This window comes from Salvia hispanica, unplaced genomic scaffold (genome assembly GCF_023119035.1).
Source record: "Salvia hispanica cultivar TCC Black 2014 unplaced genomic scaffold, UniMelb_Shisp_WGS_1.0 HiC_scaffold_347, whole genome shotgun sequence".
Classification (NCBI taxonomy): Eukaryota; Viridiplantae; Streptophyta; class Magnoliopsida; order Lamiales; family Lamiaceae; genus Salvia; species Salvia hispanica.
The window spans coordinates 34,476-49,030 of NW_025952077.1; the positions used below are offsets into that span (position 1 = coordinate 34,476).

Consider the following 14,555-nt stretch of genomic DNA (forward strand, 5'->3'; position numbering starts at 1 on the left):
AAAATTATCCGCACCAGTAAAACTCAATAAATTGACAATTTATTAAGAAAATCTTCATGGTCGAACAATTGAAATCAGTTTTCCGTTCTTAATACAAGAAAGGTCCTTATTATACACATTTTTATTACATATCCTAAGAAAGAGAATTCGACCAACCAACAACTAGTTTCCAACTTGTTAACTCAACCAACATGCCTTTGAAAATTGAATGGAATTTTGAGTGTTTGTGGGTATTTTGGACCACAAAACTAATTCTTTTCTCTGCCTAAGTTTGAATTCAATTTTTATTTGGGTTGAGCTAGTGAACATTGACAATAAAATAAGTGTTATAATATAAGAATAAGTGCTATCCATTCCCACCATTATACACTTGCTTTGCAATTTGCATGGACTCTTTCCCTCACACACCTGACACCACCATTCCCAATTAATTTATGGGTTAATTGCCTACAAAATCTAGAAGGTTTGATAATATTCTGATTTGTCCTGCATTTTTCAGAATGTGAATTACAAATTACAAAATTTTAAAAATATCCATTTATCTCATTTGATCAATTTTGTTTTGTTTTAATTTACCTTTTAAATTCTAACTTTTTAGACTCTAATATTGTCCTTTAGCCGTTCACATGTCACATTTGTTAATGTACGTTTACGTTATTATTCATTGACTTCACCAAAAAATTACGCTCCCATCCCATGTACACCAATTTCGCATCGGATCTGCCCCCAAAAATTATCATGCCGATTGAGATCTTTAAAAGTTCATAATTTGTTATTCAAATTTTAAAGTGCACGAGGTGTATCGAATTTGACCAAACAGTGTTATTTTATTGACAATAGACCCTTTACTTATGTCTTCAAAAAATTGTAGCTCATGTGATGTTTAAGTGGTGATTTGGTCAACCTCTCACTACTTGAAATATTTTGCCTCATTTCTCTTATAAATTACTAGGATCCAAACACTTAATTCACCAAATTACTTTCCAGCTAACTCCTATATTCCAACTTGTTACAACCTAATATCACAGCTTGTTATTGTACTTTTTAAATATACCCATTCTTTAGTATATTCCCTAAGGCTATAATCACATTGTATTCTTAGCTTGAACGCTTGATTCTTAAATCTTGAATACTTTTATATGCAAAATTGGATGCCCCTTTAAAGATGCAAATCTTATCCTTTTTTCCTTTGAAGTCATGTAAGATTTCGTTTATACTATCAATTTTCAAAATTTCAACAGTATTGAAATCCAAATCTTAAAATATACAACACACATTATAAACAAAGCTTTATCTTTAGCATCAACATGAGTTAGGTACTTGATACCATTATTTTTACATAAAAAGTTTTTTAACTATAAACAATCTTCTACTTGAGTAATTTCACATATTTTTCTATGAAAAAACACATGTTTAAGCTTGCAAGTAGAGACGAGCTACTCTCCCAAAAGCAAAAAAACCAACAAAACAACACCAAACCACTACCAATGTTAACATGCATAAAGATAGACACAACACGAGCCATATACCAACAAAAGAAAGAAAGAAAAGCTAGTAGAAAGTGCATAACAACGAAAGATTTGAACAAACAATACTCGAATCATGGATTGAATGCTCCCGAGATCAAGACTAGGCAAACTCCCAACAAATGTCACACACAAATATGTCATTTACCTAAGTTACTAGTTCCACTATCAATTTATAATTTGAGTTTGTACTATCAACCCCAACAAAAGAATCAATGCTTCACTTTCTTGTCAAGAAAATCATACCTCTATTGCCCATCACATGTCCCACTTTTCATGTGATATGCTCTCCCATTACTACCTAACCACATCAACTCCCCCATAATTTCGACCCATGTTTTGAGCATTAACACAAATTATTAATTCACATCACAAACCCCAATCATAAGCAATACTACTCTACATCAAATAATAACCATTTCTCCAATAAACTAACATTAGTACTATTTCACGGGGAGACGAGACGGAAAATGTCGCTCTAAAATAAACCCCCGCTTTTACATCTGTACAATTTTAAATAACCGTCAACTAATTTTATAATTAATTCAATTTTCCACCCCAACTAAAAAAATAATCATAGATTCCTCCCCAAAAAAGACTAATGTCACATTCAAAGCCCCTCGCCGTCAGCCCATCGCTCCACCGGTGCGCACTCCGCCTTGTGGCGGAGCTTCCAATCAAGCGCTTGACAAGCGCGTGAGCAATAATTCACCGCTCCGCACACCGAGCACCGACGAAACTCGTGCCTACGTGTCTCCGGCCTGCCGCACCCGGTGTGCGAGCAGAGGCGAGACCCGGACCGGGTACGTTCCCGGTCCGGTCTGCGAACCAATCCGATAAAAACTGGTTCGCGGGGTGCGGCTCCGGCGACGGCACATTGCAGCCGAAATCGCTCAGCAGCGGGCATCCGGTGGCGTCGCCGGCAACGCGGTTGGGGCTCCACGCCAGCCACGACGGCGGCACCACCGCCGCCGGGCAGGAGACGAGCACGGCGGCGAGCTCGCGCGCGTTCGCCTGGATGAGGAAGCGGCGCCCTCCGCGATGTTCTTCTTCACGCCGTAGCCGTCCTGGAGGCAGTGGCCGAGCTCGCGGAGCGCGTCGATCTGGCCGAGGAAGGCGGCGCGTGCGCACAACGCGACGCCGGCGCGGAGATCCTTGTCGCTCTTCGTGCCGCCGCTGCCGTTGAACTGCACGACGGCGAGCGAGTACAGCGCCGGCGCGTGAAGGCGATCGCCGCTTTCGCCATCAGCGACGCGCCGCTGCCTCGGTTTTGCAGGCAGTAAAACCGAATCTGTTGCAATCGATAACGATAAAACGATTGTTTCCGAATTTAATCGCCAATTTATGAAATTAGCAAACGAAAACACTCACCATGCCTAGCGTGAAGCAGGCTTCTGCATTTCCGGTATCGGCGACGCGCTTGAGAAACCGGTGGCTCGATTCCGACCAGCTCTTCGCCTTCACCGCCAGCATTCTCCGGCTAGCCTTCGACAGCACGATCGAGCTCATCCCCAATCCATTCAGCCTTTTGCAACTGTTGATTAAAATTCAACAGAAACAAAAAAAAGATCAGATTCATCGAATCATAAACTCCAAAAATCACAAAATCGATCAGAAAGTGAAAATCAAATCGCAAAAACAATTACACATACGTCATCACAGCACTGAGGAAATCGGACGAGCATCCAGCGGTGGAGCTGAGTTTGCAGAGAAGAGAGAGAAAGAGATCATCCGGCAGAGAATCAAAAAATCACGCCGTCCGGCGAAATCTCCGTCCAATTCGACCTTCCGTTTCTTCAGCAACCTACAGCTCTCATCGTCATTCGTGGCCTTAGGATAACACAGACCTCTTCTCGTTCTCATTCTACGAATTCTAGAGCAACAGAGCTGGAATTTTCCAGTGTGTGAGATGAGATTCTTCTTCGTCTGTGAATAGGGAGATTGGGTTAGAGATGATAAAGAGGGAACGACGCATTTTACATATACTGGCAAAAATATTAAGGATTGTAATTACGGGTTTGCCCCTGGGTGTCATCTTTTGTCCATTGGAAAGCGGTCAAAGGGAGTTTGACCAGATCCGCCTGTACTGCTCTGCTCATAAAAGGAGACAAGTTTTTACCGTCACAATTTTACTGCCACAGAATTTAATGGCTTTGTCTGCTTTATGGGAATTTTTTCATTTTTCTTTTTAGGAATGTTGGAGGATTTCACTAATTATTTACTAAAGATTTTAAAATTCTAAATTTTGATTTTCATACACTAGTACACCCTAATCTCCAAACCTGGTTGATGGAAATAAAATCCTTGCATTTAATAAATTGTGGGCTTATAATTATATACTGTATGTAGAGAATCACATAGTTAACCCTTACACGTACTATTCGCACCTAGGAAGTAATGTTTATTAGACACGGTGTCGAAGAAAAGATAAAAAGAGATTTTAGTGTCTTTGATCGGCATTCTTTACTTAATTAGTGGACACTTCATCACCGGCGTGGATACTTGACCGAGAAGTAGACTTTTACTTGAGCCAATCAACATAATAGATTGAGAATTATTCGAAACATAAGAGGTATTCCATCCATCACATAATAAATGTCGCACTTTCCTTTTTAGTTTGTCCTTAAAAAAATCATATTTTTATTTTTGGAAAAAATTCTATCTCATATTTAATATAAAAATTATATTCTCTCTCCATTTATCACAAAACAAAATCTCCTAAAATCTCTGTCGCCCACAACATTGACATCTTTTATTGACAAGAGAGTATTAGTAAATTGTAAACAAGAGAAAAGGGATTGTTGTTGACTATTTAAGTCCAACGGAAATTTAAATTGAAATCGAAAAGAATTGTGATTGAGAATATTTGGATCCATGGACGAATGATAAAATATTTTGTAGAAGATAGTTTGCTTTTTATCTTGGCAAGTAGTAACAAAAAAGCATGGATGGAGTAAGCCTTTTAAAGATGATCAATATTAATTTTCTATTTATCCTTAAAATGATTCCAACCTTCATGAAGTTAAATAACTCGAAGTTTCTCCAAAATTATGTGGATTACACTAAAAGTAGCTAGTGGGTATTCTTGTAAAACGTCTCTCAAAACCTCACACAATCTTATTAAGGCTTTCTTAAGTGTATGTTTGTTTTTGAAATAAATCAATTGGACTTTGATATATTAACTTTCACAAACTCAAAAGTTACTAGCTTTTTCGGCCTGAATTGCTTGTCATCAACTATATATTGTTGTTATATAGGAAATTATTTAGAAATTATAATACTCCAAGTTGAGTGCAAATTGGAAAAGTTGATGGTGTAGGAGTATTAATTTAGAATGATACTACCATTAAAAATGCTTTTAATTTTAGAAAGTTCTTCTTTTTCCCATAATTTACTATACACGAAGATCAAAAAGTAACATGTTGATAGGCCAAATGGCGGTGCTGACTGTTGCAATTTATATGTTGGCACGCAAATAAACTGACACAACAAATAAAACGACTGTAAAATATTCACATCCAACCAAATAAACACGTGTCAAAAAATAATAAAATCACTATTGCAGTTGATGTCACTGCACACAAATATACAACGAGAAATACTCCTCCATCCCAGTTTTATAATCACGGTGATAAAAATTCGTCTCATATTTATAGTCACACTTAGAATTTTTCTTGGACATACAATTTTACCTATTATTCACTAAAATTACACCCAAATACCATTATCAACACAAAAATAAACCAAAACAAAAATAAAAAATCAAAAAGTCAAAATGAGACTCACTTTCAACCAACTCACTTCATTTATTACATTCCATCATCTCAACATTTATTACACACTCCCCCATCTCACTTCATTAATTATACACTCCACCAATTCCTTAAAACACGTATCATAACTAAATGTGACTATAAAACTATAAATTTGGGGCGGAGAGAGTAATGAAAAAGAATTATCGTATTAAACAATTTAGTATATAACCCGTTAGGGCGCTTTAATATTTGTCTTATTTACACTTTTACTATTTTTAACGAAGATTTATATTATACTACCTCCGCTTTTTTAAAAATATCAATTAGTTTCATTTTACCTTGTTACTTAAAAAAGAAATTTTAGAATTTTTTTTATTTTAGAATATGGACTCCATAAATCACTAACTCTACTTTCACTATTTTTTCTTTTCTCTTCTACTTTACTCATTTTTATTTTTCCTCTCTTACTTTACCAATTTTTCTCACTTATTTTACCAATTGTGGATTAAAACTCATACCGTTTAAATATTTCTATTTTTTTTAATACGGAGGGAGTATTTTTAAAATTCGAAATGAATGAAAGGTGTGATAATTAATGTTGATGAATAGAATATTATCTGTTCAATAATAAATAAAAATCCCCGTATAATAGTGGATTCATGGCCAAAATCTTTGATTTCAGCCATTAACAATTTTACCAATATTATAACATACTCGTCCCCATTTGTTAATTGTTGCTTCTACAAATTCTCAAGGAAACAATTTATGGTAACTAAAATTTTGGTGTAAAGCTACAACTAGATAGGCCCTTGACAAAATCAGTTATTTTGCTCATTTTCGAGAAATAAGTTCCAGAAAACATGGCCTGGGAAAATAAATTGAATACTCAAAATCTTGACAAAAAATTGAATTGAGTCGGCTTTATTTTTCCAATTTAGAATTGTCTTTTTTACTATTAGAGGTGTTACCTGACATTTTGGTTAATAAATTGTGTTATTTAAAATTTTTTTTCTTACGTTTTATATACTCCGAAAGTGGATAGTATCCGTGTAAGGCTAGCAGAATCCAATCTAGGAATTATGCCACTTTTGTAGTATTCTTTACGATTTACTCCTATATAAGTTATTTTAAAAAGAGCATGATAAATTAACATAATTTACTTTGTAGTACTCATTTTTATCCCATCATTTAGTAATTGAATCGATTACATAATCTTTTAATTTTATTAATTTTATCACCGTCTTTTTAATTTATGTCAATTTTATCAATTAAGTTTTGATTAATTATTTCTTAAAAATAAAAATTAAAGTTAATATTGATATTCATATCTCTTAGATTCTTACCCATGTCATGACTTTTGTCACAGCTCAATCGTTTGATAAAATTGATGTTAGTTGCAAAGATTAGTATATGGAGTAATTGATATTTTAAAAGGTTGAGATAGAATTTGCTATTGTTAAAATTGGTATATATGGTCATATTGAATTTTTCAAAATTTAAGGTATAAAACATTAAAGCTTGAGATATAATTTCAATTTTTAGTTATTTTACATTCCAAGTCGTTTTATCATTTAATTAAAAACAAACTAATGTTTTTACATAATTAGCTTTATGCGATAATTTAATAAGGAATTAACATATTTCCAAACCAAATTGGATTTTCTACGTGAATCATATAGGAGTACAATATATCTTTCTCGCAAGTTGAATAATTTTTTCCATAATTTATTTCAACTAACTCCCCGAAATTAGCACAGTAGATTTGATTGGTTATTAAATAAAAAATTGCAAGCACTGAAAATGTCTACACTTAATTTTTTCCCCAAAAATATTGATATAATTTAATAAATGATAAAACATTCAATATATGCTCATCAAAATAAAAATCTTATAATCTTTTTAAAAAATTTAAATTGCTATATGATTTTAAACGACAGATTCAAATTCAGAAAGTTATTTTCTTCCCTTTTAACCCGGAAATGTGCCATCAATTAATCAAATCATATGCACTGCTTCTTATTCTTTCCTTTTTTAACAGATGAATTTTCCATAAATCAAGAATTTATTATATACCTCAATTTTCTGCTCGTGAAATAGGGATGTAAAGATAATTACTTTAGAATCCATTTCTAAAACGATATACTAGCAATTTAAAGCATCAAAGTAAAGTAAAGGAAAAGGCAGAAATATTCCTATTTTAGAAATAGTGTGTTGTTTATTATGGTTGTAGTTATCCCAGAATATAAATCAAATCATATATCTTAAATAATATTCCCTCCGCATTGATAGTGCATTACTTATATTCTATTTAAATTTAATTTGCCAATAAAAAAAAGTCAATGCACATAGGAGTATCACTATTATGTGGCACTTAAGTTCGGTAGCACTAAATCCACAACATTTGAAAATTTTAGTACAATATTGTATTGTATTATTGTTATAAATTATTCCTTATTGACTATGAATCCACAAGGCTATATTGTCAATTATCAAAGATAATAAATATGAGTTGATTAATAAGGCAATTGACAATGTTTTTCCAGAAAATTAAATTGAAAAATAAACGTTATAATAAGTGGGCTAAGGACAATCCCTGATATATAATGCTAAAAATATTAAAACGAGAAATGTTATAAATTCACAATCAAACAAAGTGACGATATAATCTAAAAGTAAAACTCGAATATACCGTAGAACGGTAAAAATAGAGAAATATATTCATGAAGTCATGTTCACCATGCTTTTGAATATATGTGAATACTCCAGTAAATTTTGATAATGTTTCACTAAAATTTCTTATTTCTTGAGATTATGCTCATTGGTTGTGAGTTGTGACAAAGATGAAATTCAAGATCATTATTTATATATTGTGAGTAGATTAGTTATGACGGTTAGGCATCCACATGAAGGTCAGACTCCTACATCAAGTTAATTAGAATCTTTTAGATATTATTCAACGTATAAACATCACACTAATACTTCAATAATTCAATTGTTATTATTAATTGAAAAATAAACCCTCATATCTCTATGTAATTTATGCTGTGTTTTAAGGAGTAGTACTATTTAGATTGGCACATTACATTTTGATTAATATTGGAGGAAGTTTTCCTTTGTTTTGGTTTTAATATTTTTTAAAAAAATTGTTTGTTACTACAATGACTAGTATTACTCCACTCTACTAGATGTTGAATTCTCCACTTTTTTACGTAATACTCCTATTTAAATTATGACGGTTAGACCCCTATATAGAGGGAGTAATAAATTGTGACTTATTGGAAACATTAGCGTGAGCCGCCTAACAAAAAATGATGTTAATAGTGATAACTAAATAGGTACATATATACTAGTACTAGTGTAGCATTAGCGTGTGACCACGATACAAATGCCGGCTTAATGTCACATCGCCGTAAACTAAATAATTTCAATCACATCACATATACTACAATTACGTCCCAGTTGTGTTACATTTCGTATTTGATCAATGAGTTTTTATAAATTGAGTAAAATAACTCAAAAGTCCCTAACTTTTCGGTTTGTCACGTAATGAGTCTCTAAAAAAAATAGCACTAGAAGACCTTAATGTTAAATATAATTACGAATCATATTTTTTCGGCCCAAAATACCCTCACGAATCATATTTCTTATTGTTGACATGTGATTTCTTCGCATTTTTGTCGAACTTATGTAATTTTCTAATAAATTATAGTACTTCATACGTAATTAAAATTTTGTTATTTACACTTTCTTATTTTTTTATAATATACTCCCTCCGTCCAACAAAAAGATGTCACACTTATGGGACGACACGGGATTTTAGGAAGTTCGTTTTGTGTGTTAAATGCGAGAGAAAATATAATCTTTATATTCATGTGAGAGATAACTTTTTTCAAAAGGAAATGTGACATCTTTTTTAGGACAACTAAAAAGGAAAGTGTGACATATTTTGTGGGATGGGGGAGTACATATTTATCATTATCTACATTAATTAATATGAAAATAATAAAATGAGACCCTTTCTTCCTTATAAAACTCATTTTCAAGTATTTTTCGATGTTTTCTATTTCCTCTAATTTTTATTTGTTTTTTACCTTGATTTATCCATCGATTTTATTTATTATGATAGTATCTCAATTTTGCAGTATTAATTTATAAGTTTACATTTTCTTAATTTCAGATAATATTATTAATAAAAAAATCTATAAGAATTATATAGCTAATGTCACATGCTTGAATATTTTCAAAAATATTACTCATATTTCAATTTTATCATGAATGACATGAAACTATGCAAATTTATAAAATTGAATATTCATATGATGTTAAAATTTTCAGTTTGAACTAAATTAAAATTCTTAATAATATATTAATAAAACTTTTTTTACCACTAACTAGAAATAGAGGAATATAATAAAAAAATTTTTTTACAAATATTGACAAAACTTTAATCATGTATGAGTCGAACTTATTAGGTTATCAATAAAAAGTTGTTGACATAAATGTGATAATTCATATGTCAGCGAATTTAGGGATTGCCCAAAAGCCCTTCAAGCCATTTAGGCATTTTCGATCCAAAAAAAAACATAGTTAGTGATTATGTTTAACGTTAGGGTCATCTGGCGATATTTTCTTTTATTAGAGACTGCAGTGTTACAAACTGAAAAATTAGGGACTTTTAAGGTAGTTCACTCTTATAAATTATGAGTGGCTTACACAGTATATTTAATTAAATCAACCGAACAAAATAATTAAATTATGAGTGGCTTCACATAGTATATTTAATTAAATCAACCAAACAAAATAATTAATTTACTCCACTTTAAACTGACATAACTTCAAACGCGACCCTTCTTATATAAATGGTGAATATAAGTATAAAGTAGTAATAGTTCTCTACAAATGATTCCAATATCCAAACAAATGTTGCGAACAAATGACAAAAGCCTGTAACGGATATCTTGGCGATATGTGAATTTAAATTTGATTTTTTATACTTTGAATTTTTTTTTGTTATCATTGTTTATTTTATTTTTTTTATATTTTTTTTATATGATAATTTTAAATTGCAAAATTATCAAAACTATTTAGATTGTAATTTGAAAAAAAGATTAATAAAGTATTTTGATTTTGTCTATATTTAGAATTCCTTGTTTTTAGTTTTTACTTTTTAAAACTTTTTTTATTCTTTTTACTCGAAAATTTTAAATTTAAAAATTCAGATTTGAATCTGTTTAAAAAATTTTTTTATGTTTTATTTTAAAATTGAAGAATTCCCCTTAATTTTTATGATTATATTTATAATGGATGATTGTGAAGGGTTTTTGCCATTTACTCAATCAGTGTGGAAAATGTGTTTATGTCAATGAAGTGCCGTCCCAAACTATGAATTTTGTTGATATAAATAAATACTACTATGTTTTTTGGGAACCTAAATTCAATTTCTATATTTTATCATTTTTTTTTTCTGCACCATTTATGTGACAAAAGGGGTTAGAAATCGAGAATTATAATGAGAAATGAATCTAAATTATACTTATCAATTTTTGTATTTTGATGTCGGGAAATGTTTTGGGATAATAATAAGCGTAAAAATCCATAACATCAGAATACAAAAAAAAAAACTGGAAAAAATACGAAAAATGAGAAATTTTAATCTCATTTTAAAGAAAATTGTAAAATTAAAAAATGGAATCAATTAATAGAAAGATGAATAGTTGATATTAAAGTAATATATTAGCCAAATTGAGGGTAGTGTTTAAAAAATGTGAAAGAATAATTTTTTATAAGGAATAGGATAGCCTCATTTATAAATGGTGGGTGTGCTCACAATTTTATTTAGTAATAATAAAATACAATATATTTCGTGCACATCATATATATATTTTGTGATTTTAAAGAAAAAATATAGTGGGGGCCCGCATGTCATTGTGTATATTTGAAAATGAGTTATATTGTTTGAATTTTTTTAAACCACTATGGTTTTTTTTTATTTCAATGATTACTATACATCTTAGACCCCTATATTTTTTTCTTTTAAAACTCATTCCGTATACAAATTTTCCATGAAAAATTTTGTCAACAAAACTATGATATAAAAAAATCCACTCACATATATATATGTAATTTGCACGTATTAACATATAAAGATATAACATTTCTTTTGACTTAGGCAACCATGTATTTTTTAATAAAAAATGTTGACTAAATTGCACAAACCTATTAATATTATATTTTCTTTTTAGTATAAAAGGAGTTTATATTTATGGAAAATGGTCAATAAATCACAAAATATTGTAAAATTTTTAATCCTTCCCACATTTTTTACAAATTGATGTACAAATTATGAAGTTTGTAGTATAATTTTCTTAATATACTATTCGTGTCATTTTTTTCAAAAATACATTGATTTGATAGCTAATTTTAAAAATGCCCATAAACTTATATCACCCTACGAAAGATAGTTGATATTAATAGTGGCTATATAATCGCATATTCAACTGCAAAATAAATAGATGAGATAATTGCAACAACATAATTTAAAAATTATACAGAGTAAATCTTTTTATAAAAGTGTAGAATGAACCACTTTAACCATCTTTCATTATTTATTTGACAATTCTTTTTAGTTAGAGCATCTCCAGCCGGGACGTCCGCAAAGGGCTGGTGAGGATGCGGACGTCCGTGCGATTACGAGAGATCCGCGGCATTTCCGGGACGTCCCGTCGCAAGGCGGGGGGCCGCCCGGATGCCTTTTTTAAATTTTAATTTTTTTACAAACTCTATATATACTACTGTTAAACTCTAAATATACGTGTTGCAACTCTATAATACGATTTGTTTAAAAAACTCTAACGCATGTATTATCGTTGAAAATGGGCCTAAAACAAAAACATATCATACGTCGGGAAGGTCTAAAACAAAAACATATCGAGCCCCCCGTTGCTAGCGGCAAACTATATAGATCAACGCATATGTATGTTTTTTTTTAAAAAGTAAAATTGTTGCATTTTCCTGATTCGGTCTAAATTTTAATTCCATAAATTGTTTAATTTTGAATTTGTGATTTTTTATCGCGAGAAGTCCGGGGAAGAGGCGAGGATATTGGCGAGCAAATTTCATCATGGGGTCCAAAATTAAACTTTAAAAAAATTACATAAATTAAATTATAAGGTTCAAAATGTAAAATTAAATGCAATCCATCATCGTCTTCTATTCTTCATCTTGAAATTGGGATAATAGTTTTATTTATAACTTTAACAAACACATCCTTTTTAATATAAGGAATAAACAATCATTAACCGTAGAATCAACGGAAGAAAGTTTCTAAATAACGATCCATATACCTACAAAAATAGTCAAGATTAAGTTTGAAAATAAATCATACACAAAAGGATAAAGTTTATCTTGCTTTACAACTAAAAGAATAAAGAGTAAACAAAATATACAATATACTCAAATCTAAAATTTTGTGTCACAAATCAAATAGTGTAAAACTATTAATACATACAGATCAAATTAAAAATAGGGGGTTTAAAAAATTCCAAACAGAACCGTAGCAATTGAATTACATAAGCTATCTTCTTTCTTCCCATTTGAATTTTATGTTCAATTTAGAGCTTGAATATGATTTAGGTCTCAATTTATATAAGTTGAGCCAACAAAAACAACACATGTAGAAAAATCAATTTAATTATATTTGAGTTTTAAAATATCCTATTATATATAACTAGATTTGAACAGAAAAAGGAGTAGAATGGCGAGAAGGAGAAAACTAATTAAGAGGAAACGATTTATGAAATCTCCCTCGTCCATTAGGAGTCTTATTTATGGCTGACGGTTTTAAGAAATGTTAAGAAAAGTGGGTGGAAAAAGTTAGTGGAATAGGAGATCTCACAGATATATTAGTTTTAAATGAAATGTGAGTGGAATGAGTTAGTGGAAGGTGAGCGCTATTCTGCAGGTAAAAGTGACGGAACTCTATTCGCGGATGGACTAAAATAAAAAAATGAGATTCCTATTCAGTGACGGATAGAGGATAATTTTGTGAAATCTATCTTTAATATTATATATATTATAAATTATAATTAATGTAAATTACTAAAATACCCTAGGTTTTTTAAAAAATTAGTGGGGGACCATGGCCCCCCGCCCACCTCCTCCGCCTCGCCCCATGCTGAATTGGAAGTTGTTAGACGTGCGATGTTGTGGGAGGTCCTTATGACGTGAGCAAGTGTTTTAGAAGTCGGTCGGGAAGGCAGTGACATCCAACCCATTGGAGATGCTTAAATACTCCTCAGAAAATACAAAATGAAAAATAAATAGTGCCCTAGTTTAGAGCAATTAGTGATGACGTGGATATTAATGTGATGATGTCAGTGGCGTATCCACCTTGGAAAGGGGTACAACTGTACCCCCAAATTAGAATACTAATACCATGTATTGAGATGTTTTTATCAAAATGTTTCTTAGGCCAAGTGGTTGTGCTCTCTATTTTCAAAGATCAGGGTCCGAGTTCGAATCCTCTTACTTGCTGAAATCATTTTTATATGTTTTGATATCTGCGCCTTTTATCTTCATTATTTGATTTGTATACCTTTTTTCTCAATTCTTTTATATTTTGATTTTATACCTTTTTTCTTCTCAATTCTTTATTCTAACAATTAAAGTTTCTATATATTTTACTTATTTAAAAAAAAAATTCTGTTTTATTTTGTTAATACAATTTTTTATTTTTTTTAGTTTTATTTTATTCAAACAATTAAAAGTTCTATAGCCTTTTCTTTAAAATAATGGATTTACTTTTTTTTTGTTTTTTTTTAAAGAATAGATGTATTTTTTTTTGCTAAAACAATAGAAATAATAAGTTTATATATTTTTTATCAAATTCTCAACTAAAAAAAAAATTATTATACACTATTTTAATAATGGTGTAGCAATTATATTCATATATATATGAAACATTTATAACTAATAAAATATCTATAAAATAAAAATATTGCTTAAATTATTTATTTTCACAAGGTTCATTCTAAAAACTAGTACTTTTTCTTATAAAAAGTGATTAAAACGTTACCCAATATATTTTATGTCCAAAAAATTTATTTCTAAATTATAAAATTTTTTTGTTTAGTTTATATTCACGCTATACAAGACATTTGTATTTAAGAAATAAAAAAGATTACTCGGGATTTTTTTTCGCCCCCCAAAAAAACCCGAACGCCCCCCGGGAGATGTCGATAACTCATGTCAACAACGTGGGACCCGCTTTGCCCGG

The 14,555-nt window shown here is 30.9% G+C and overlaps 1 pseudogene; it reads right to left on the reverse strand.

Moving 5' to 3' along the window:
• Positions 1-2,116: 2,116 nt before the first annotated feature.
• LOC125198981 lies at positions 2,117-3,490 on the reverse strand (annotated as a pseudogene).
• Between the last annotated feature and the right edge of the window lie 11,065 nt (positions 3,491-14,555).